At 41.3% G+C, this 23,116-nt stretch overlaps 1 protein-coding gene and 1 non-coding gene across 12 annotated transcripts in view; one reads left to right on the top strand and one right to left on the bottom strand.

Moving 5' to 3' along the window:
• Positions 1–23,116, top strand: part of RERE (arginine-glutamic acid dipeptide repeats) — a 466,088-nt gene that overhangs the window by 216,094 nt on the left and 226,878 nt on the right. The gene's annotated exons all lie outside the window — the stretch shown is intronic.
• On the bottom strand, positions 5,819–5,921 carry LOC118143333 (U6 spliceosomal RNA). The gene has a single exon (XR_004727560.1). It is a non-coding gene; the product is annotated as a U6 spliceosomal RNA (small nuclear RNA).

Below are 23,116 nucleotides of genomic sequence, written 5' to 3'. Positions count from 1 at the left end.
CACTTTACAGATATATAGTCTTTTGGTCTGTCAGTCTGGCCTGGTCTGGTCTGCTCTGGTCTTTCCGGTCTTTCTTTCTGGTCTGTCTTTTCTGTCTTCTTTCTTCTGCTTAGCTTGCCATTGCCTGGTACCTCCTGTTCTCCCACAACAAAACAAAACTGAAAACCACCCAACCTCCTCTGTGAGGAGATGGAGTTCTGCCTCTGCCCCCCTTTTAGAGGCCTCTGCCTCATCCTTTTCCACTTCCTATCCCACCTCTACCTCTTAGCATGTCTCAGCCTGTTATCTTTTTTTTGGTTGTTGTTTTTAACTTTCCATTTGAAAATCATTTCAAATTTACAGAGAAATTGAAAGAGGAGTTCAAGGAACTACAGTATACCCTTTCCCCGGATCGTGGAGGTAGTTACAAAACCACACATTTTTACTGTTAAAATCATAGTATCGGTTTGAATTATGTTGGTTAAACATGACTAGTTGTATGATTAGGTGACTTAATCTTTCAGAGTCCCAATGTCTTCACATGTAAGATGAGAATACTGATGCATTTGTTTCCAAGTCAAACCCAGGAATCCATACTCCTTCCAAGCACTTCTCAGGATATTCTGATGGGTGGCCAGCGTTAGCAAATGCAGGCTTGTCCCCAGTAACCAGTGTAAAAGCAGATCTGATCTTGTCCTTTGCAGGATGTAGAACTACTTCTTCCTTTTTTCTTTTGAGACGGTCTCACATTGTCACCCACGTAGAGTGCAGTGGCGTGATCAGGGCTCACTGCAGCCTTGGCCTCTCTGCCTCAACCTCCTCAGTAGCTGGGACTACAGGCACGTGCCACCATGCCTGCTAATTTTAACATTTTTTTGTAAAGACAGGGTCTCCTTATGTTGCTTAAGTTGAGGATGTGAAACTTCTGATGCAGTTCCAGGATCTCTCATGGTTTTGAAACCTGAATATGTTGTGGAATTAAAAAATACTTTTTGTGTTCTTCTATATTACTTAATTTCCTCCCTTCCCCAATACATAGATTAGGTTTAATTTGTGTGTTTATATCCTAATAGAGCTATAAAAGACAGTTTATAAATTAATTTCAAACCAAACTACAAAACCAATAAAATTGTAACCACCAACATTAATTTAATAGGCTGGGCGATGATGTTGTGAAATAAGTAGCTGCTTGTGATGTAACTTCTTGCATATGGCCCCTGTTCTTGGAGGCTGTGGGTGCTGCATGGCTTGTGTAGATGGCTGGATTCCTTATAATGACCCAGTTTTCCTGTCGCTTTTCTTTATTTCAGTTATTGCCACCAAGAAACCATCAGTATAAATATAGCTTGCCATGAAGTGACTTTGCCTTTAGTTGGCATAAACGTGCCCTTGGCACATTGAGTTCATCTTACTTATTTACCAGCTTGTGATAATTATGGTAGTACTACTTAGTTATATGTAAACTTAAGAGTCAAAATCTTGTGACTCTGAACTCTGTTAATGAAGTTGTAAAATATAATTCAAAATACGAATGTGAAAAATGTTAAGGTATACATTGAAATGAAAAATAAGGCCGGGCACAGTGGCTCAAGCCTGTAATCCCAGCACTTTGGAAGGCTGAGGTGGGTGAATCATGAGGTCAAGAGATCGAGACCATCCTGGTCAATATGGTGAAACCCCGTCTGTACTAAAAATACAAAAAAATCAGCTGGGCATGGTGGCGTGTGCCTGTAATCCCAGCTACTCAGGTGGCTGAGGCAGGAGAATTGCCTGAACCCAGGAGGCGGAGGTTGTGGTGAGCCAAGATCGCACCATTGCACTCCAACCTGGGTAACAAGAGCGAAACTCTGTCTTGAAGGGAAAAAAAAAGAAAAATAAAAACGAGCCCTCCCTCCACCTCCCATTTCAGTTGCCTCTTTCTTCTGTCAGCCAGCATCATTCTCACATCATGCCTCTATATATGTGTTTGTCCTCTTGGCTAGATTCTTAAGAGAAGGGGCTGTGTTTCATCTACCTTTTTTGTCCCCAGTGTCTGGAACAGTTCCAAGCTCTGAGAAGTTGCTCCCTAACTATTGTATTGATAGTTTGTTTTAATTACAAGACAGAAAAAGTCACATTGATTTTTCTTTTTTGAATCAGATGAAGAAAGATTTCTTTTAAACAAATATGTTAAATGCATGGGACTATTAAGATAAAGGATAGTGCTTAATACTGTCAAGGGAAAGATTGGCCAATACTGGCCAGAAAAATCTGCTGTGTGTGTGTTGTTTTTTTCTTTTTTAAGGAAGTGACTGTTAGGTGTCTGGTCTGGTCTTGTCATGTAATTTTCTACCTCCCATGTAGGGGGGCATGGAACCAAACGAGTATTCCTGGCTATAGTGTTAGTAATTTTAGCTAGTAGACATCACTATATAGCCCAAGTTTCATTTTTTTCCCCCCTGAACCGTTGGAATACTTATGGGCTTCTATAACTCATAAAACATGTACATTACATATACATGCATATACATTTTGTGGTGAGCATAGCATGAGACTCTTTTATTATGTTTTGCTTTTCATGTCTGGCCTGTAATGCTATTTTTGGCCTCTTGAGTTTTTATTAGAGGGAAGCTTACTGTGCTTTTACAACAGATAAGTGATTGCACATGAGAGGTACCGTTTGTTGTGAGGCTGCTGCCCTTGGTTGAAGCCTAGAGACAGTGAAGTTTCTCCTTGATGCCTGATTAGAATGGAGAGCACTGCTGCACTGCCACAGGGCCTTGTAATGATGGATAGTTTGGATGGAAAGGCAGAAGGACCTAAAAAGGCTGTCAAATGCCTTTGGTCCTCTCTAATAGAAGGTGTGTGTGTGTGTGTGTGTGTGTGTGTGTGTGTGTGTTTTGACCTTGGACATGAAGGCAGTTGGGATTAAGGTATCTTGATCCAAAGGATCGTGGAAGGATGTTTGGGAATAGCATCTTAAGGCAAATTAGCAGCATAAATGGCTGCTCCCACCTCCCACTCTCAAACAGTCTTTCACCACAGTAACACCCACTGTCATGCAGTCTGTACCCTCCTACCCCCTGGAAGGGGGTACTGATTATTCACAGCAACAGAGTGAAAATGAACAATAGGGTAGTGTAACTGGATTGGGGAACATCCTCTCAGGGATGTAGTTTGATTTGTACTTAAATTAAAAATTATTGGCTTTTCAGTTTAAAATTTTTTCTGTGTTTTGAGTGTTTTTCTAGTATTTAAGGATGCAGAGATACTCTTGAATTAGTATTAATGCTAAACTTAGTATTTGGTTAATTTTCCCTGGAAGGTGGGGGCTTTCTGATCTTCCTATGTCAGGATAAGGAAGTAACGACTGATTGCTCTATCATTTCCCCCTGGTTTTTTCTTTTGTTACTAGCATTGTCTTGGATATATTACAAATATCCACAGATGTCCGGAGAATTGGCACAGCTATTATTATGATTATCAATCTGCTCTTAAGATACTGAGCAGATTTGTTAACAAACAAGCTGGGAATGCACAAAGATATCTGATGCATTGTTAAAAATTTTTTTAAAGAAAAACAGCTGGCAAATGGCAATTGACAGATAGATACGTTTAATCTATAGGACTTGAAGTGCTGCTGTGGTGTATTAGCCTGTTCTCACATTGCTAATTAAGACATACTGGGGACTGGGTGATTTATAAAGGAAAGAATCTTAACATTCTCAGAGTTCCACATACCTGGGAGGCCTCACCATCATGGTGGAAGGCAAAGGAGAAGCAAAGGTACATCTTAAATGGTAGCAGGCAAGAGAGCTTGTGCACATAAACTCCCATTTATGAAACCATCAGATTTTGTGAGACGTATTCTCTACCATGAGAACAGTATGAGGGAAACTGCCCTCATGTCCTAGTTATCCTCACCAGCCCTATTGTTGACACATGGGGATTATTACAGTTCAAGGTGAGATTGGGCTGGGACACAGCCAACCATTTAGTATGGTTAACTGTGGTTTAAGTAGTAAGACACATCCATGGGACCAGGAATTTCTCTACAGATGGGTAAGAAGTGGCACAGAATCCATCTGACAGTTTAAGGATTGCATGGCAAAAAAGGCTCTGTGATTAAATTCTCTGATGTTGTCACTGAGCTGTAAGGCTGGAGATAACACTCTCTCCTTCTGCTGAAAATAAGAATCAATACTCACTCCTTGATGGGCTAAATTATTAAAAAGAGCCCTTCTTACAATGTTTCATTATCTGGGATTTGCCTCAGCTGGTGATTTGTCAGTGGCACAGGGAGATTTGTGAGGCATTTTGTATTAAAATTAGTCAGTAGCTGGTGAATCCCTTTGGATAATTCCCTTCGATTTTACAGTGCTCTTGAATAGATTTGTGATTTATTTTTGCCTAAGTAGCTTGTGTTTTTTGGAATTATAAAAAGAGGGTTGGGCATCTGTACACTTTTTTTTTAACCTTACTTTTCCTCGTATTCTCTGTGTTTAACAGTTTACTTTATTATTGGCCTTAGCAAACATCAGATATGTTTGCATGGTACAGCAACCTGACGCTTGATTAACATACATTGAACTTTATGTTTTTCCCCTTTGAAGGAAGTTATACAAGAAGTTGGGCTTGCTTTTTTTCATCGATTTTAACCATGGACAGGGTTGGGGTTGTTAATTTGTTCAGTGGTGGGTAGGCGGCAGGTAGGATTTCAGCTCTTTGATTGAAATAGGAAAACAGCCCATCTCATGAGCTTCTGTGACCAACAGAAACGGTCACTATGTCATTTGGGTGCTCGTGGTGTCTCCTCCCAGTGTAGTATGATGGCCAGGGAGCAAAGGGAAGGACAGGCCTCCAAGGGTAACCCCTTGCTGCTGTCCACCGGGCGGGAGAAGTTCTGCAGGAGGTCCTGTCGTGGGCAGTGCTTACTGGGCTTGTCACTTGGAACAGCACAAATGCAATCTGCTGGGTGAAGTTTGGAGCCTTCTGTCTGAGGAGAAATAAGACTCTTTACTTCAGTGTTTCAAAGTCAGTGCTGGTGTATATCTATATTCTGCTGGTGGAGACAGTACTGTTGATGAAATATTTTTTGGTTCAGCCTCAGGAAGAGTAGACAAAGCTGTGTTAGGAGACATTGGTGCCTGTAGCAAAACCATGAGGTGAGGCTAAAGAACATTGTAATTTCACATTTCTGCTTCCCTGAAAAACTCATCAGATTTAAAAATTCTTTTCTCTGGCATGGAAGGGAGAGTGTTGAGAGGGAAGGGAGACTGATGAGCAAAGGGCAGAAAGAGACAGAGTCTGAAATCCAGGTAGTCAGCTTCTAGTAACAGAGCATTGGGCTTGGTTTCTGGGTGTGGAATCTAGCCTTGGTGGGTGTCCAGCTGTCACGAGAGGCTGTGGGGTGAGGGAGGACTGTTCTGGGAGAAGCAGAGTCAGGTCCGGTTCCTGTGTGAGAGTCACTGGAGAGACTGTGCTGTTTCAGAATGTTGCCACCCATCCAGCACCCAGCTCCGTGACGTTGCTTATGCTAGAGGGCTGGGAATGCCCTTCAATGTCCCACCTGTCATCTGCTGGAGTCAACTCTATCTTCTCATAGGTGATTAACTATTTTCTCTTCTGTTTAGTGTATTCTGAGTTGTCTTCTGTTTCCCCTGCCGGATTCACAGCTTGTATGTTCCTGCCTAGTCCATGGGAGGTGGTCTGGGAGCAAGAGTGAGGTGGCAGTACAGCAGGCTGGCTTGCTGTACAGTTTATAATTCTAGCAAGGAAGTCTTTTGAATACACACTTGTGTTCTATCACAGTAATGTGTAGAACACATCTAGGGTTTTCAGCTTGTTTTTTTTTCAATTCAAAAATATGGAACACTTCACGAATTTGCTTGTCATCCTTGCGCAGGGGCCATGCTAATCTTCTCTGTATCATTCCAATTTTAGTATATGTGCTGCCGAAGCAAGCAGTCAGCTTGTTTTTTTAAGCTGCCTGGAGTAGTTAGAATTTTTCTGAGCATATTGTTTCCCCCAACCCCATGAGGTAGGGAAGAGATGTCAAGAGACATATTGCTCTTTTAGGAAGAAATGCAGAACCACTGAGACCTGGACAACTGTTGGTCTTATTTTCTGCTTGGATGAAATGATACCTTCCTGCTGTTTCTTAAGGAAATATAGTTATCCACCCTCACGGTCACAGCTGAATACCAGGCAGTTAGTTGAGTAATGAGTTCTTCTAGAAGATGGACTGGAAAACTGTCAACAGGATTGATCATTTAAAAAAAAATCCAGTGAAATGTTTATTTAAAAAATTAATTGAACTCCCTTGCTTTAGAGACTTGACTGTTGTCCAGATCACATCTTGTCTCGTGTGTGTACACATTCATATATAACAGGGCTGCGAATCTGACAGGGAAAGCCTGTGCTGCGGACATTATTCCCTCCGTGTGACAGCAGACATAGGACAGGGGGTTCTTAGCACATTGTCAGTTAAAAATTCTTTTCTATCTACATATTTTAGTTATGAAATTTTAGCATGGATTTTCATTCTGTTTTCCAGTCTCATATATTTTTTCCTTCCCATTGGCTTATTATACGGGTTATCATTTCAGTGACCTTGTTTAACAAGGGGCAACATGAATTACTTGGAGAATTCCATTGTCCATTTAAAAATTAGCATCAGGGGTGGGACACAGTGGCTCACACCTATAATCCTGGCACTTTGAGAGGCTGAGGCAGCAGGTGGATTGCTTGAGTTCAGGAGTTCGAGACCAGCCTGGGCAACATGGCAGTCCACCACCGCCCCGTTGCTATAAATAATATAAGAATTAGCTGGGCATGGTGGTGCATACCTGTAGTCCCAGCTGCTTAGAAGGCTGAGGCCAGAGGATCAGTTGAACCTGGGAGATTGAGCCATGATTACGCCACTCCACTCTGGCCTAGGTGACAGAGCAAGTCCCTATCCCTCCCCCCCCCCAAAAAAAATAGCTTTTGTACAAATTAAATTATTAAGCATTTGCTATTTTAACTACATATAAAAGAGAAAACCCAGTTAACTTTTTCTTTTATTGGCTCATGCCATGGCCATCTGTCATGTTAATGCTTTTGATCTTTCTTAAGGATTATTAAAAGATGAAATTTTTCACAGGTCTTAGCAAGGGTTGTACTTGAATACCACCAGTTATCCTTTATCAGTGCTGTTTTTTTTTTTTTTTAAATGAATGAAAGCTTCTTACGTTCGTTGCTCAGGTTGGCCTTGAACTCATAGCCTTGCCTCCTCAAGTGCCAGGACAACTGGCCGGAGCCACCGCAGCTCCCTATTAGTGCTGTTTCTAAAGATAGTCACATTGTGTGGTAAATCTTTTCAGTTAATTCATTAGAGAAAATTGTTTTCTGGCCAGTGTGGTAGCTCATACCTGTAATCCCAGCACTATGGGGAGTTGGAGATGGGAGGATCACTTGAAGCCAGGAGTTTGAGACCACTCCTGGCAACATAGTAAGACCTTGTCTCTACACCCCTCTCCCTGCCCCGCCTCCCCCACCCAAAAAAAAAGCCAGGCATGGTAGCTTGTGGCTATAGTCCCAACTACTTGGGAGGCACACAAAGGAGAATTGCTTGAGCATAGGAGGTTCAGGTTATAGTGAGCTGTGATTGTACTACTACACTCCAGAGCAAAGACCCTGTCTCAGAGCAGGGTCTGTAACTGAGCAAAGACCCTGTCTCAGTTAAATTGAAAGGGGGAAAAAAAAGAGAGAGAGAGAGAGAAATTTGTTTTCCTACAGACCAGGTTTGTCTGTAAGAAATGGAAAATATCAGTACAATTGGCTAGATTTTAATGTCATATTCTGACTTGTGTCTGACAAACTGATTGGAGATGTTTTATATTTGTGTCAGCTTTTTAAAGACAAATCTTATGTCTCATGAATTAAGACTACATGTGTATACACACCAAAGTGTTAATGATGAAGAAAGCCCACTCCTCCCAGTTTCTAGAGGAGAGCCATCCTGTTTTTTGCTGCTGTTCAGCCAGCTGATTCCTAACATTCTTACTATTGACAGATACTTTTTGTACTCAGGGACAGCAAGCTTTTCCTATTGGGGCCAGATAGTGTTTTCAGTTTCATTTTCTCTATGCCAGCTACTCAACTTAGCCATTAGACAGTTTGTAAACGAATGAGCATGACTACATGGCTGTGTTTCAATAAAACATTATTTTACTGGATCACTTTATTTCTAGTGGATCACTATAGTCCAGATGGTATCTGAACATGGCCTGTGGGCCTGTAGTTGGCTGAGGCCTGAGCTGGTATAAACCCTTGGGAATTAGTGCCCCGAAGGAGTCACGCTAAAGCTTGCTTTCTTCATTGCAGCCTTGTGCCTGGGTAAGAGTTGAGGGTCATTTGCAGAGTTAGTGGGAATTGCTCTTCTTCTTTCCTATATTATTTGATGCATCCTTTTTAAAAATATCTATATCTTTACCAATACATCTCTCTAACTACTGCTTCCACTAATTGTTTTTGTATAGTGTACTAGTGGATAGGCATTTTAAGAACTCACATTCACTAATGATCTTTAATGATTTTTACAGCATGTTTAAATGCTAGGAGCAATTAAATATTTCTTAAACATGCTTTTTCAGCTTTTTTCTTTGGCAATTAGGTTGTATCTGAAGGGAAAATATGACAGGTTAAATATACATAATAAAATACGTTAAAGTTTGTCCGAATTTTTCTTGTGTGTATGTGTACTTTTAAAAATGTTGTAACAAAATAGTCAGTACAACAGAAGAGCTTTTTAATTGGCATTTAATGGAAAGTATGACTTTTCTGTTTAGTAGTTAACAGTTAAGTATGGATATGGGAAAATGCTTCAGCATTTTTTTCAGATGAAATAAAATGATTGATATCCACATAAGCAAATAAAATTTACCTAGAGAAAAATTAGTTCAGTCACAGGTGACAGTGATATGGCCGATCCAAACCAACAGGCTTTTTTTTTTTTTTTTTAAAAGACACAGTCTTGCTCTGTCACCCAGGCTGGAATGAATGGTGTGATCCTAGTGCACTGCAGCCTCAACCTCCTGGGATCAAGCAATCCTCCCGCCTCACCATTTTGAGTAGCTGAGACCATAGGCACATCCTGCCACACCTGACTAGTTTTGCAAGGTTTTGTAGAGGTGAAGTCTTACTGCGTTGTCCAGGCTTGGATCAGATTCCTGGCCTCAAATGATCCTCCTACCTTGGCCTCACAAAACATTGGAATTATAGTTGTGAGCCACTGCACCTGGCCTCTGCAGCTTTTTAATGGTGTGTTTTTGCTCACCAGGGCCTCCTGGAAGTGAGTGGGGATGGCTCTCTGCCAACCTTCCTTACCACCAAAAGAATGGTTCAAAACTCATCTGATTGCCAGTGGTTCTCAGAAGTCTTATTTATGCCAGATGACAGTATGTTGCTATTAACCATGATATTATTATTCGAACTAATTTAAACATTATTATTTATTGACAGATTGTTTGTATTTATATCCAATATTAGTTGAGACTATATGTTATATGTAGAGGCTCAAATGTTGCGACTATATGTGATATGTAGTATTTGCTCATAGTTCAGTTGCTATATCGATAGCTAAATTTTTATAAAAATTGCCTGTTGTTTCTGCGCCTCTGTCTACTTTTCACGAATGCTTTGTTACCACTGTAAAATGCAGTATATTCTCACTGTAGCCATTAAATCTGATTTTATATTAACTAGTTGACTGTGACATTATTGTTGTATCTTTCTACCCAGTGGCATACACATTTCATGTAGTCTGTTGTAAGTACCCACCTCTGATCATTTACAGTGTAGTTTATGTACAATCGTGATGAGGTGATTTCACTTCATGGAAAGGTGAGTGGTTCTTGTGGAAAGAGTACCTAGCTGGCTTTTGTTTTCAGTTCTATACTTGCTGGCTTTGTTACTTTAGATAAGCTCTTTAGTCTTTTAGTTTTCATAACTGTCAAATGAAGATAATACCCATGCTTCATGCTTCCGAGGGTTATTCTCATGTGAGAATAAAACACGGTAATGTAGTGTTATGACAATTTTGCAGTGGTCTACACATGTAGGAGCATCAGTTGTTGTTAGGATTGGCTGTTTATTATATAACCCCAAATCATAGTTGTTTAAGATAAACATCTGTGTTCTCAGATAAAACAAAGTGTTTTCAGGGTGTGCCACCCAGGGTTGGTAGAGTGACCTAGACTTCAGGTGTCTAGTCTCCTCCTATCTTCCCCAGTGCATGGTTTTCTTCTCAAGGTCTCTCCATGGTCCCAGATAGTGGCTGGAGCTGTGGCCCCTCAAGTCCACGCTGTAGACCAGTGCTATTCAAATGGTGGCTCACGAACATGACTATTTGCTACCAGTCCACCAGGAGATGAATACAGAAGCTGAAAGTAACTGCTGGAACACTGGCTGTCCACCCCAGCCAGGCAGCTGAAGGAGGGTGTATTATTCTGTTCTCATGTGCTAATAAAGCCATACCTGAAACTGGGTAATTTAAAAAGGAAAGAGGTTTAATTGACTCAAATCCACATGTCTTGGGAGGCCTCACAATTATGGCGGAAGGCAAATAAGGAGCAAAGTTAACGTCTTACATAGCGGCAGGCAAGAGAACATGTGCAGGGGAATTACCCTTTATAAAACTGTCAGGTCTGGTGAGACTTAGTATCACAAGAACAGCACAGGAAAGACGAACTCACATGATTGAATCACCTCCCACTGGGTCTCGCCCATGACTCGTGGGAATTATGGGAGCTACAATTCAAGATGAGATTTGGGTGGGGACACAGCTGAACTTTATTAGAGGGGCACACAACAAAAGCTATTATAGACCCATTCCAGAGCTTTTCCAGTAGCCCTGCCTAACAACTTTGGTTTACTGTGCTCCAGTAAGATAGGTGCTCTGTTATTACAGAAAATGGGGAGAATGGAAATTGAGTGGGGAAGGACTCCCAGCCACAGTTGGACATGTCTAAAACCAGTCAGCACCATTTGGCACAGAATGAGATCCACAAACAGCCCAGTTCCTAAGTAGTAATGACCCCAAGGTTGCAACCATTTCTTGAGATTAGGAGAACTATTGCATATCTCAGATGGAAAAACATGCTAAGAATACCTAAGCAGATGAGATTACATGGTGATTGTAGGAAAGTACAGTTTCAACATGTTTTATATGTATTGTATTTTTTTTTTATTGCATTTTAGGTTTTGTGAAGAATATGCAAGATTTAGGGTACATGTGAAGAATATGCAAGATTGTTGCATAGGTACACACATGGCAGTGTGATGTGCTGCGTCCCTCCCCATCACCTATATCTGGCATTTCTCCCCATGCTATCTCTCCCCAACTCCCCCCCCTGCTGTCCCTCCCCTATTTCCCCCCTACAGACCCCAGTGTGTGATGCTCCCCTGCCTGTGTCCATGTGTTCTCATTGTTTGTCACCCACCTATGAGTGAGAACATGCGGTGTTTGATTTTCTGTTCTTGTGTCAGTTTGCTGAGAATGATGTTCTCCAGGTTCATCCATGTCCCTACAAAGGACAACGAACTCATCGTTTTTGATGGCTGCATAGTATTCCATGGTGTATATGTGCCACATTTTCCCTGTCTAGTTTATCATTGATGGGCATTTGGTTTGGTTACATGTCTTTGCTATTGTAAACAGTGCTGCAGTGAATATTCGTCACTGCATGTGTCCTTACAGTAGAATGATTTATAATCCTTTGGCTATATACCCAGTAATGGGATTGCTGGGTCAAATGGAATTTCTATGTCTAGTTCCTTGAGGAATCGCCACACTGTCTTCCACAGTGGTGAAACTAATTTACACTCCCACCAACAGTGTAAAAGTGTTCCTGTTTCTCCACATCCGCTCCAGCATCTGTTGTCTCCCAATTTTTTAATGATCGCCATTCTAACTGGTGTGAGGTGGTATCTCAGTGTAGTTTTGAGGATTTTAATGAGTTAGAGCTAAATTTATTAATTGAATTACAGTTCATTTTGTTAAATAAACATGGATTATCTCCATGCAAATATTATTAAGTTTGATTTTCCTGGGATAGGATGTAGAAGTAGAACTCTGTGCAAAGATGACTTTTTTTCTTTTGAGATGGGATCTCACTATGTTTACTAGGCTGGTCTTGAATTCCTGGCCTCAAGCATTCCTCCCAGTTAGGTGTCCCAAAGTGCTAGGATTATAGGCGTAAACCACCACATCAGCCAAAGATGACTTTTAAAAGGTATATTTTTAGGCTGGGTGCAGTGGTTTATGCCTGTAAGTCCCAGCACTTCGGGAGGCCGAAGCGAGTGGATCACTAGAGCCCAGGAGTTTGAGGTAAGCCCAGGCAACATGGTGAAACCCAATCTCTGCAAAAAGTACAAAAATTAGCCAGGCATGGTGGTGTGCGCCTGTAGTCCCAGATACTTGGGAGGAAGAGGTAGGAGGATTGCTTGAGCCTGGGGAGGTCAAGAGTGCAGTGAACCAAGATCACACCATTGCACTCCAGCCTGGGTGACAGAGACCCTGTCCTTAAGGGGTCGGGGAGTACCTTTTACTGGTTTGGAATGGCAGGAGCCTATTATATCTTGCATCATGTAAATGCATTTAGGGTGGAAATAGTAGGGAGGGTTTTAAATACAAGTTGGTAAGAAAGAAATGGCCTGTGATTTAGTTGAACTGTTTGTTTTCAGTTTTATTTCTCTGTCCCTTTTCATTGAGGAGGGAAGTACTACAAAATGTCTTTACTATAAATGTGCTACTTCACATTGCAGCATTTTTTTCCTACTATAAAAATCTGTGTTTTCTTTCAGTGTGTTAAGTCAAACCTTATGTATTGTTTTATACTAGGCACCTTTAGAGAAAGGGATTAAATAAAGAATGAATGGTAGCAGCATCTTTAAGACAGAATCTGAGTTCTTACCCTCAGCATGTGCAGATTTCTGTGGGAGGGGTGGGGCATAAGATAGATGTCTTTCACAAGAAAGCAGTGCATTTGGCATAGGAAGTGTGCAATGCAAAGGAAGCACGCTGTGGTGGAAACTGTCAGTTGGTAATGTTAAGGAGGAGAATTTGGAGTTGGTTTAGGTATGAAAGGGGTGGATTCTAGGTGTAGAACTGGTATTCCTAAGTCTCTTTGGTTTAGTCATGGTGTTTGTCCTGGAGTTGTCATTCTATGGGTAATTTTTAGTCACTAACTGGATTTGGATTGTGGATACATGTTGGGGCAGGGTTCATTAATTGGCTGTAAAGACAGTTTTGCATTTTGCATTGAAAATAGGTTATGGTACTTAGATTTCCATTTAAGGGCATAAATTGACTTTTTTTTTTTTTTTTTAAAGCAAAAGGAGTGCTGATGGCCATTTGCCATTCACTGTTAGTGGATGGTCAAAAACAGCCAGTGGCTTCTGAGAGGGTCAAGACTTTTCTTGCTTTTAGACCGTCTTTCTCTCGACCATTCTCTTTGTACAGTATATAACTTTCCACTTGTTTTATCCCAGAAAAGCCTTTTCGAACCATTAAATTGTTTATAGAGAAAGACATACCTTATCTCGCTGCTCAGGTGGTTTGATCTTTACTTTCTTGTTGCCCCGTGGAGGATGGGACATGGTGTAGTGGATCTGATGGCAGTGCCACAGAAATCTCTTGCAGCCTTCTCTTGAGAGTCTCAGTTGGAAGAAGTCTGCTGGCTTTCCTCTTTCTAGTGAACAAACATTTGGGAAGCGCGTGCTCAGTTCTTAACCAAGTCACTTTTCAGTTGCTCCATACACTGATGGAATGATGCAGTGCAGTCAGGATAGTTTGCAGACTCTTTCTACTCAGCAGTTCTTCAGCTGTTTCTAGAAAAAGAAACTGCTAGAGTATTCTGGGTGAGAGCAAGCATGTGGTCTCTGAGAGGGAAGCAGCAGCTGTGAATCAGCGTGGCTGAGAAGGCTTTAAGAATGGGAAGAAGTCAAGGAACCTCACAGATAAGTAAAAGAAATGTAATTCAAGGACTAGATTTTCCAGAACAGCAAATTGGCAGTGGTGCCTGGAAGCCTTCTTCCAGGTGTGGACTAATGAAAATTGTTAAAATTTCAAGTTCCAGTGTGGAAAGCTTAAAGGCATAGTTTGCGTACTGTTTCCAGCAGCATATGTACCAGAATGAGGCACTGGCTTAGCCTTTGAGGGAACATGACTGGTGGGCTGCAGGACGGTTCACATTTTTCCCTTTGTCCTCAGGGCATCTCTGGCCTTCAGCTTAAGTGTCTACAGTTTCATAAAATTTGTTTCTGAGTTAATTTACCTCCCCAAATGCAATTTAAACCTCTTGAGGGAGAAAATAGTTTAAACATTTTTGACATTCTCTGTGGTCCATAGTACTGTTCAGTGTGGATTGTGGACTCTATTTTTTTTTTTTTTATTTGATGGCTTTGTTCTCTATCTCTGAGTGGTTGGCTAGTTTTCCATCAGGTCTTAGCTTGAATGGCACCTATTCTGGGAGGTTTTTCTTCATTTTATTCAGGCCCCACCCCTTTTCCTTCTTAGTCATTTTCTAAGATACTGCCCAGTTTTAATGTCTTTACTGTTTTTATGGCACTGATTATCATCTGAAATTACCTTGTTGGTTTCTTTGTTTACTTGTTCTGTCTGGCTAGCCCTCAGATGGATTTACCCCAAAAGCCATGGTGGTAGGGGTGTTCCTGTAAGGGGGACTGACTTAATCCTGAGATAGTGCTGATTAGGATTCCAAAGAAAGCAGCACTAAACAGAAGCACTAAATGAAAAAGCATTAATTAGGGGAACATAGGCACAAAGGGCTGTGCCACATTTGCGATAGACATTGAGACAAGAGACGTTCTACTTAGGTGTGTCCATGAGGAGGGGTCAGGTTACAGAGTTTATTTGAGGGTTTAAGGAATTGGATTCATGGTCGGAGCCAGCTTCTGTGAGTTTTGCCACATTTGATCTTGCAGTATTTCAGCAGTGCCTGGGAATGTCTAAGCCCTCAGCTTGGGCTCAAGCCTTCAAGGCAAAACTTGCAGCTGTCCAAGTCACAGAACTATAAAAGCACCCTGTGTTTCTCAGTCAGCACAAAGAAAGAAAGTGGGGGAAACTGGAGGGCCCCATTCTTGTTTGCCTTTCTCTAATAAAATAAATTTGAGAGCAAGACCTAATTTTTCTTATGCCGTGACTATCATAGGACCTATTACTTAGTTAGATAATTCAGTAAATACGGTGCCAAAGGAATGAATAAAAATGTGAGTAAATACTTGGAATTTAGCAAACTGATTATTTAGTTTTTATCTTGTCAGTAGTTTTTTGTTTTGTTTTTTTGAGACAGGGTCTTACTCTGTCGCCCATGCTGGAGTGCAGTGGTATGATCTTGACTCACTGCAACTTCCACCTCCCGGGTTCAACTGATTCTCCTTGCCTCAGCCTCACAAGCAGCTGGGATTACTGGTGTGTACCCTCATGCCCGAATAACTTTTGTATTGTCAGTGGAGATGGGGTTTTGCCATGTCGGCCAGGCTGGTCTAGAACCTGACCTCCCCCCGCCTCAGCCTTCCAAAGTGCTGGGATTACAGTCATGAGCCACCACGCCTGGCCTTGTCTGTCGTTTTTGTTTTTTAAGATGGAGTTTTGTTCTGTTGCCCAAGCTGGAGTGCAGTGGCACCATCCCAGCTCACTGCAACCTCCACCCTCCCAGTTCAAGTGATTCTTCTGCCTCATCTTCCCAAGTAGCTGGGATTACAGGTGCCTGCCACCACATCCAGCTAATTTTTGTATGTTTAGTAGAGACAAGGTTTCACCATGTTGGCCAGGCTGATCTTAAACTCCTTACCTCAAGTGATCCACCTGCCTTGGCCTCCCAAAGTGCTGGTATTACAGGCATGGGTCACTGTGCCAGCCTTGGTCAATAGTTTCTTAAGTCATGTTTTAAGGTAGAACATTTTGCGGGATCACTATGGAAGATGTCCAAAGGGAGGTTCTGTGAAAGAAGCTCTGAGCTCCTGTTTCTACTTGAGGGATGATTTAGCAGATGAGTTCATGATAAAAAATATTTCATGAAGATTTTGTTTGGCATCTTGCATGTTTCTTTTCCTGATATTACTTAGTTGCCATTATTTTAAACTGACAGAATTTGGGTGAGATTATATTTTTATCCTGTACTGTAGATGGTTTTGTCTGCTTAAGATTTGGCTGCCTTTTGGATCAGCAGGTCACTCCTCATACAGTAAGTGGGAAGCCCTAGGCCAGAGTCACATAAAACCAAGCATGGCCACCCAAAGATGAGGCGACTTCCCTTCGATGGGGGGTTTGAGAAGGGTAGGCCTGGGGATTTCTCCAGCCCAGACACTTTGAGGGCTTTTTGATGAATTTGAACAGTTAGACGTGTTTCCTAAAAAGAGAAGCCCTGCCAGAATATGTCTGATTTCCAGGTTAGAGTATAATGAGAGTTTCCAGTGATTTACTTTAAATTTCCCCATGTGTTAATTGGTCTTTTGAAATGTTTTTATTAAATTCAGCCAGCAGTTATTAAATAAATACTGTATGAAGAACAATCCATTGTGCAGGAGGAAAAGGAAATAAATTAGTCTCCTCATCAAGAATGGCCAGCTCCGTGATGGGAGAGACATCTGTCTGTTTTGTTTAGTGCTATAGCTTCAGGGCTTTCCAGTGCATCACACAGTGGGAACTTAATATGTGTTTGTTGAATGTAAGAATATAATAAGATATGGGTCTGCACACAGAGTGCTTCAAAGTGAGCAATGCCTTTTGGGTCCCAACATACCCTGCAGAGAATAGGGCTTGGGGAAGTGTGAGAATGGTTTCTGAGGGAAGGACTTAGTCAAAATAGGAGCTTTTTAGGGTAGGACTCACAAGGTTGAAAATAATTTGACTGGAGAATAGAAAAACTTTTTAGACAAAGAATAGAGGCAGAATATTTTTGTTGAATATTGGAGTCTAGCTTGGTTTGGTAAAGAGAGTGGTTAGAAATAGAACTGGAAAGGTGTGCTGAGCTCTAAAAGCTGAGAAGCTAGATTTTATGTCTTCATCATTGGGGTTCCATGATGGCTTTTTAGCAGATGAGTACATGATCAGGATTACTCTTTAAGAAAGATTAGAGATAGTACAAATTGGGAAGCTACTGAGACAGTTCACATGAACCCGTCTGAGGGGTCTGACCCAGAATGCTATCAGAGTAGTGGTGGTGGGGAGGGACGTGAAGTTAAAAAGCAGCATTTATCTGCTTTGCAACAAAAATGTGTTTTTGCTGTCAGTAATGTGTATTGTAGATAGAGAACAGTTAGAAGTCAGTGGAATAATTTGAGGTGATTATTAGATGTACTGGGGTTGGAAGAACTCCTTGGTAGTGTTCCCTTGTAAGGGAAGACAGAAATGAGTTTTGCAGATTAGGAATAGAGGCTCAGAGATGTTCAGTAATTTTCCTAAGATCACATATGAGAGCCAGATTTTGAACCCAAGCCTTCATAATTTTAAAACCTGTGCTTAAACTTTTCCTGTGTAATTTTCTGTGGAGGACAGTTGAAAACAGGAGGTCTGGGATTTCCTGGTTTTCAACTTGGGGTTTGATGTGTGGGAGAAGAGGGGAATGAAGACTCCTTTAAGACTTTTCAGACCTCAGAAACTTTATGGCTGTGGCATTTATTATGAGTATGAGTTAATACAAGTTCCCGCATCAATGTTTTTTGCTTCTTTTATTTCTGAATTGTTCTTAAATTTTAGTTTGCTGGGCTGCATTCTTAATCCAAGGATGTCATCATTCTGATCAGTCCAGACTGGGAAGGGATTATCTGTTTTGTGCTAAGCAGCTATTCTTCCTTTTGTAGAGTCCTGTGACAATTCCAGCTGCTTTCTTATATTATGTTTCTGTTTTCTTACATACATTTTCTAATTTAGTTCTTTCGGTTTGGATGCTATTTTGTCTTTTAACTAGCTAGAAGCCCCATAATTATGGAATGTGTAAATTTGTGAGCTTTGGTAAAAATCCATCTTTTATCTGCTCTTGTATGCTTCTGTGGCATCTGGTCTCCAGATGAAGTCTGAGTCAGGAAGTTCACCTTTACCCTGACTGGTTTTGTCCTTCTCCTGAGTTTCTTCCTGTGGCTGCCACAGCTTTTGCTGATACCTTTTTCTTTTCTTTCTTTCTTTTTTTTTGGAGACAGAGTCTCATTCTGTCACCAGGCGCCAGGCTGGAGGGCAGTGGCATGATCTTGGCTCACTGCAACCTCTGCCTCCCGGGTTCAAGCAATTCTCCTGCCTCAGCCTCCCGAGTAGCTGAGACTACAGGTGTACACCACCATGCCCAGCTAATTTTTGTATTTTTTTAGTAGAGACAGAGTTTTACCATATTGGCCAGGATGGTCTCAATCTCTTGACCGCCCACCTCGGCCTCCCAAAGTGCTGGGATTATAGGAGTTGATGCCTTTTTCTAAGCAGAATACAGGTGATGTATGTGATTAGTGTTTTCTTTTTAAAAACCTTTTGATTGTAGAATAAAACACAGTTACATACAACTGCTCAAAACATATGTATAGCTTAATGAATTATAATGTGTAACTACCTCTCAGGTCAAGAAATAGGACATGGCCATCGAGGTCCTCTGCAATGACTTCACTAAATTATTAATCGCTATCTTGATATACAGCAATTGTATTCCATTGTAATTTTGTCACCCAGGTGTGAATGTCTGCACACTATAGTTTAATTATGCATACGATATGTCTTCTGAATCTATTAGAAAATAAATAATCTGTAGATCTCTCCCTGCTTTGCTTTATTTTCCTAGATTTTCTTTGTTGTTGATTCAAAGCCATTTGACCTAGGTAGTGTACTGCAATCTGGATTTTATTGATTGTGCAGTATAGTTAAAGATGTGTGCCACTGACTCCTGTATTTCTTCTGCATTAGCAGCTGGATCCAGAGGTTTGATGAGACTCAGATCTGTTCCATTTGGGCGTGATTACAGGTGGTATAGGATATTTTTATTAGGAAGTATATAATACCTGATTTTTGTTCTTTAAAAAAATTTCTTAGCACATATCTATTAATTCCTTGAGACTTTCAAAATTGTAAGATTTTAATTATATGATTTCATTTTCATTTATCTGGAATCATATTTTTTTTTTTTTTTGAGATGGAGTCTTTTTTTTTTTTGAGATGGAGTCTCATTCTGTTACCCAGCTGGAAATGGTGCGATCTTGGCTCACTGCACTTAAACCAATGATCCGGTTGTTTTTTATTTTTTTAATTTTTGAGATAGAGTCTGACTCTGTCACTAGGCTGGAGTGCAGTGGCATGATCTCGGCTCACTGCAACCTCTGCCTCATGAGTAGTTGGTATTGCAGGCGTGCGCCACTCTGCCCAGCTAACTTTTTGTATCTTTAGTAGAGACGGGGTTTTACCATGTTGGCCATGCTGGTCTCAAACTCCTGACCTCGTGATCTGCCTGCCTTGGCCTCCCAAAGTGCTGGGATTACAGGCATGAGCCACCACAGCCGGCCTATTAGCTGAAATAATTTTATATGGTAGTGCTGTCTGTCTCCTACTGTTTTGTTACCCAGTTACAGAGTTTATATAGGAAAGACAGAATAAAGGCTTGGTTGCTTCCCTTTATTTACCCAGTTTTCAAGTAATACATTGGAGTATTTTTAAAACCTATTTGGTGGATTTCAGCTAATTGCAATTCCTAATCCTTATTGGAGCCAGATTGTCCCATTGTTGGTTAGTAGGAGCCTCTTATTGGCTCCTGAGTCCTTCTGACACGATCTTGGGAATCTTTGATAGTCTCCTTACTATCTCTGTGCCAACATGTTCCATCCTTATCTTTCTTGGAACAGACGCATAATCAGCATTTCTTCTCAAATCCCTGGTTTCTTTTAGTGAGAAATGTTATTTCAAGAGCATAATCTAGAACATTTGGGTCTCATTGTTGCTGGGCTGTTTATTATGTCTGGGCCTCTTGATTTATATACTAAAGATGTGAAAATATCTATAGCTGGAGTGGACAGAGCTGGGAAATACTGTATATGATGGCTTACAAGTTCTAATGATACAACGTGCTGATATTTCTCATTTAAACCCAGGATTACAGAGTTTTTATTTAATGTCAACTCTTCCATCTCTGTCTCTTTCCTTTCAGACTGATTTCTGGTTCTCAAGGACACAAGGGTGACAACATTAGAATATCCTGTAATTACTTCTTCTTTTTCTTTTTTTGAGATGGAGTCTTGCTCTTTTGCTCAGGCTGGAGTGCAGTGGCATAATCTTGGCTCACTGCAACCTCGCCTCCCTGGTTCAAGTGATCCTCCTGCCGCATCCTCCCAAGTAGCTGGGACCACAGACTCCCACCGCCACACCTGGCTAATTTTTTTTGTATTTTTAATAGAGACGGGGTTTCACCATGTTGGCCAGGCTGGTCTCAGACTCCTGACTTCAAGTGATCCACCTGCCTTGGCCTCCCTAAGTGCTGCTGGGATTGCAGGCCTGAGCCACTGGGTCCAGATTCATAATTACTTCTTTATCTTTTTTTTTTTTTGAGATAGTCTCACTCTGTCACCAGGTGCCAGGCTGGAGTGCAGTGGCGCAACCTCGGCTCACTGCAACCTCTGCCTCCTGGGTTCAAGCAGTTCTTCTGCCTCAGCCTCCTGAGTAGCTGGGACTATAGGCATATACCATCATGCCCAACTAATTTTTATTTTAATTTTTTTTGAGACAGAGTCTTGCTCTTGTTGCCCAGGCTGGAGTGCAATGGCAAGATCTTGGCTCACCGCAACCTCCACCTCCTGGGTTCAAGTGATTCTCCTGCCTCAGCTTCCTGAGTAGCTGGGATTTCAGGCGCCCTCCATGACGTCCAGCTAATTTTTTGTATTTTTAGTAGAGGTGGGGTTTTACTGTGTTGGTCAGGCTAGTCTCGAACTCCTGACCTCAGGCGATCCACCCACCTCGGTCTCCCAAAGTGCTGGGATTACAGGTGTGAGCTATCGTGCCTGGCCTGCCCAGCTAATTCTTAATTTTTTTGTTGAGACAGGGTCTTGCTATATTGTCAAGGCTGGTCTCAAACTGCTGTCCTCCTGCCTGGGCCTCCCAAATCACTGGGATTACAGGTGTGAGTCACCATGCCCAGTGCCTGTCTTTAATATTTATCACTTTCTCTTTAATCCTTTTCATATTTTCTTTTGACTTTTAAATGTTTTCTTCTGACTTCTCTTTCTTTTCTTTCCCCCCTCCCTTCCCTTCCCTCCCTCCCTCCCTCCCTCTCTCCCTCCTTACCCTCCCATCCTTCCCTTTCTTCCCTTCCTTCCCTTCTTTCCCTTCCTTCCCTCTTCCCTCTTCCCTTTCTTTCTTTCTTTCTTTTTTTTTTTGAGACGGAATTCTGCTGTGTTGCCCTGGCTGGAGTGCAATGTTGTGGTCTTTGCTCACTGCAACTTCTGCCTCCCAGGGTCAAGCGATTCCTGCCTCAGCCCCCTGAGTACCTGGGATTACAGGCACGTGTCACTACACCCGGCTAATTTTTGTATTTTTAGTAGAAACGGGGTTTCGCTATGTTGGTCAGGCTGGTCTCAAACTTCTGACCTTGTGATCCTCCTACCTCAGCCTCCCAAAGTGCTGGGATTACAGGCGTGAGCCACTGCACCCGACTCTCTTTTTCTTAAGACATTGCCAGCCATGTTCACTTACTTTTATATTGCTTCAGTTTTGAAATTATTTATGTCTGTCACTTCGTTTCTGAGTTTTCTTGCTTCTGATTTATGTTACTGTCTATTATCTGGTATAATTTAATAATTTCTTTATTATGGTTAGATTTAATATCTTTCACATGTTTTGAAGTAGTACATTATAGTCTTTTGTTTTTTATGAGCTCAGTTGTTGTTCTGCTGTCCTTGCCTATAGGGGTGTTATTCTATTCCATATTCTCTTTTTAAAATAGTAACATTATATGAGGTTTATACAATGTACTTTGCTTTTGCTTGTTTTTATGTGAATTTAATTTTCTTGAATTTTTAACTTTACAGAGCTCCCCCTTCTGTTGTTTTCATGTAATGTTTAAAAAAGGGCAGCTTGCTGTGATTTTCTGACTCTATTCCTCTCGTTCACGTTCATTTGGATCTTCTTGTTTCTTTAATTTATTTTGTATTTTTTGCAGAATTTATATTCCATTGCTGGTAGTTTCTCCTGTGCTTTGGCTCCTTGTGCCTGCAGGGAGCTATTGTGAGCTGGTTTTGAAGAGCTCAAAAGTGGCTAAATGACTTCAGTTCCTTTAGCCCTACTGGGTCCCTAGGGTTTCTTACCTGCTGTCGGCATGGGCAACCCCACCAGGTTTCACTGCTCTTAATACCTTGGCCTCCCTGATTGCAAGGTAGCTATTTTAGGATCCTCCTGATCTTTGGTATCCCATATCTCATTGATTGATTCTGTCTTCTCTCCTGCTCATATCCAGAGATCTTATGGCTGATGGTAGTTTATCCCTTCCCACCTGCTTATATTTTGTGGTTTGTAGAGATGCCTTGTTTCTGAATCTTGTTATGTTGTCAGCAAGAATTTGCTTTGACTCTCAAATTGATCTGTTTTTATATGGGGATTAAGGGACATTTTAAAACTATGCAGCCAATGTTACCATTCTTCTAGTACTTCTAGTTTGTTAGTTTTTATTGAAATAGAATTTTACTAAGCTCCAGAACCACAGGCACTTGAGTTCTTTAATCTTAACTGATTATCTCTCATGGCTGCCACCATGTATAAACCAAGAGGGAGAACTAGGTACTGAAGACAAGATCAGACAGAAATCATTTTATCCTTTACTGGCTTTTGTCCCCTGCCCCCATTGATGTGGTCTAGTCCATGTCAGAGGCACAAGCAAGTAATTTTTTTCTAGGATGTTCCTAGGCCAGGCTCAGATTTATGTAAAAGAGATCCTGACCCTATCATTTTAAATTGATACCCTAATTGGCCTGTGAAATTTCACCTTTGATGGTGAGAATATGCTATTCTCTATACCATGACCACTAACCCTCCCTGGTATCTATGTTAGAGATTTCAGTTTTCTCTGTGTGTTGTTGTTGTTTCTGAGATGGAGTTTTGCTCTTGTTGACCAGGCTGGAGTGCAGTGGCACGATCTCA

Source organism: Callithrix jacchus, chromosome 7, assembly GCF_049354715.1.
Source record: "Callithrix jacchus isolate 240 chromosome 7, calJac240_pri, whole genome shotgun sequence".
NCBI classification, from domain to species: Eukaryota; Metazoa; Chordata; class Mammalia; order Primates; family Cebidae; genus Callithrix; species Callithrix jacchus.
This window is presented reverse-complemented; position numbering and strand designations above follow the sequence as displayed.